The sequence below is a fragment of the Syngnathus typhle genome, unplaced genomic scaffold, assembly GCF_033458585.1.
Source record: "Syngnathus typhle isolate RoL2023-S1 ecotype Sweden unplaced genomic scaffold, RoL_Styp_1.0 HiC_scaffold_235, whole genome shotgun sequence".
Classification (NCBI taxonomy): Eukaryota; Metazoa; Chordata; class Actinopteri; order Syngnathiformes; family Syngnathidae; genus Syngnathus; species Syngnathus typhle.
In genome coordinates this window covers 59706-62500 of record NW_026872139.1, presented here as the reverse complement: position 1 = coordinate 62500, position 2795 = coordinate 59706, and positions in this window count along the sequence as shown.

Sequence of the window (2795 nt, the reverse complement as noted above, 5' to 3'; positions counted from 1 at the left end):
TGGGAGTCTAATCTTTCTCCTGGCCGAGAAAAGAGCACTCTCCCCGGACAACAAAGCACGTCCCCCTCCTGAGTGGACAAAAAAAATCCACTCCTGGTACCTAGAATTTTCTCCAGCGGCGGGCTGGGAGTCTAATCTTTCTCCTGGCCGAGAAAAGAGCACTTTCCCCCGGACACCAAACCAGCCAACGTCCCCCTCCTGAGTGGACAAAAAAAATCCACTCCTGGTACCTAAAATTTTCTCCAGCGGCGGGCTTGGGACGAAAATCAATCTTCCTCCCGAAATTAAACCACTATTGGCGGACGCCAGCCCCAAGCGCCAGCCCCGACCGCCACCCCCCGACCGCCACAAGGCGACCGCCACAAGGCGACCGCCACAAGGCGACCGCCACCGGCCCCAAGCGCCAGCCCCGACCGCCACCCCCCGACCGCCACCCCCCGACCGCCACAAGGCGACCGCCACAAGGCGACCGCCACAAGGCGACCGCCACAAGGCGACCGCCACAAGGCGACCGCCACCGGCCCCAAGCGCCAGCCCCGACCGCCACCCCCCGACCGCCACAAGGCGACCGCCACAAGGCGACCGCCACTGGCCCCAAGCGCCAGCCCCGACCGCCACCCCCCGACCGCCACAAGGCGACCGCCACAAGGCGACCGCCACAAGGCGACCGCCACAAGGCGACCGCCACAAGGCGACCGCCACAAGGCGACCGCCACTGGCCCCAAGCGCCAGCCCCGACCGCCACCCCCCGACCGCCACAAGGCGACCGCCACAAGGCGACCGCCACCGGCCCCAAGCGCCAGCCCCGACCGCCACCCCCCGACCGCCACAAGGCGACCGCCACAAGGCGTTAGTGGCCGCGCCCGGTACTTTACTGGACCCTATTTGGCCCGCGGACCGGCCGGCGTCGCTTCCTTGAATGCTTAGCCGCCTTTCGAGCTGCCATGCCGGGCTTGAGTTAGTGGTTTGCGCCCGGTACTCTACGTTAAAAGTCAGGCGGAACGGCTCTGAAGCTCCAGACGGTGCTTCCTTGAATGCTTAGCCGCCTTTCGAGCTGCCATGCCGGGCTTGAGTTAGTGGTTTGCGCCCGGTACTCTACGTTAAAAGTCAGGCGGAACGGCTCTGAAGCTCCAGACGGTGCTTCCTTGAATGCTTAGCCGCCTTTCGAGCTGCCATGCCGGGCTTGAGTTAGTGGTTTGCGCCCGGTACTCTACGTTAAAAGTCAGGCGGAACGGCTCTGAAGCTCCAGACGGTGCTTCCTTGAATGCTTAGCCGCCTTTCGAGCTGCCATGCCGGGCTTGAGTTAGTGGTTTGCGCCCGGTACTCTACGTTAAAAGTCAGGCGGAACGGCTCTGAAGCTCCAGACGGTGCTTCCTTGAATGCTTAGCCGCCTTTCGAGCTGCCATGCCGGGCTTGAGTTAGTGGTTTGCGCCCGGTACTCTACGTTAAAAGTCAGGCGGAACGGCTCTGAAGCTCCAGACGGTGCTTCCTTGAATGCTTAGCCGCCTTTCGAGCTGCCATGCCGGGCTTGAGTTAGTGGTTTGCGCCCGGTACTCTACGTTAAAAGTCAGGCGGAACGGCTCTGAAGCTCCAGACGGTGCTTCCTTGAATGCTTAGCCGCCTTTCGAGCTGCCATGCCGGGCTTGAGTTAGTGGTTTGCGCCCGGTACTCTACGTTAAAAGTCAGGCGGAACGGCTCTGAAGCTCCAGACGGTGCTTCCTTGAATGCTTAGCCGCCTTTCGAGCTGCCATGCCGGGCTTGAGTTAGTGGTTTGCGCCCGGTACTCTACGTTAAAAGTCAGGCGGAACGGCTCTGAAGCTCCAGACGGTGCTTCCTTGAATGCTTAGCCGCCTTTCGAGCTGCCATGCCGGGCTTGAGTTAGTGGTTTGCGCCCGGTACTCTACGTTAAAAGTCAGGCGGAACGGCTCTGAAGCTCCAGACGGTGCTTCCTTGAATGCTTAGCCGCCTTTCGAGCTGCCATGCCGGGCTTGAGTTAGTGGTTTGCGCCCGGTACTCTACGTTAAAAGTCAGGCGGAACGGCTCTGAAGCTCCAGACGGTGCTTCCTTGAATGCTTAGCCGCCTTTCGAGCTGCCATGCCGGGCTTGAGTTAGTGGTTTGCGCCCGGTACTCTACGTTAAAAGTCAGGCGGAACGGCTCTGAAGCTCCAGACGGTGCTTCCTTGAATGCTTAGCCGCCTTTCGAGCTGCCATGCCGGGCTTGAGTTAGTGGTTTGCGCCCGGTACTCTACGTTAAAAGTCAGGCGGAACGGCTCTGAAGCTCCAGACGGTGCTTCCTTGAATGCTTAGCCGCCTTTCGAGCTGCCATGCCGGGCTTGAGTTAGTGGTTTGCGCCCGGTACTCTACGTTAAAAGTCAGGCGGAACGGCTCTGAAGCTCCAGACGGTGCTTCCTTGAATGCTTAGCCGCCTTTCGAGCTGCCATGCCGGGCTTGAGTTAGTGGTTTGCGCCCGGTACTCTACGTTAAAAGTCAGGCGGAACGGCTCTGAAGCTCCAGACGGTGCTTCCTTGAATGCTTAGCCGCCTTTCGAGCTGCCATGCCGGGCTTGAGTTAGTGGTTTGCGCCCGGTACTCTACGTTAAAAGTCAGGCGGAACGGCTCTGAAGCTCCAGACGGTGCTTCCTTGAATGCTTAGCCGCCTTTCGAGCTGCCATGCCGGGCTTGAGTTAGTGGTTTGCGCCCGGTACTCTACGTTAAAAGTCAGGCGGAACGGCTCTGAAGCTCCAGACGGTGCTTCCTTGAATGCTTAGCCGCCTTTCGAGCTGCCATGCCGGGCTT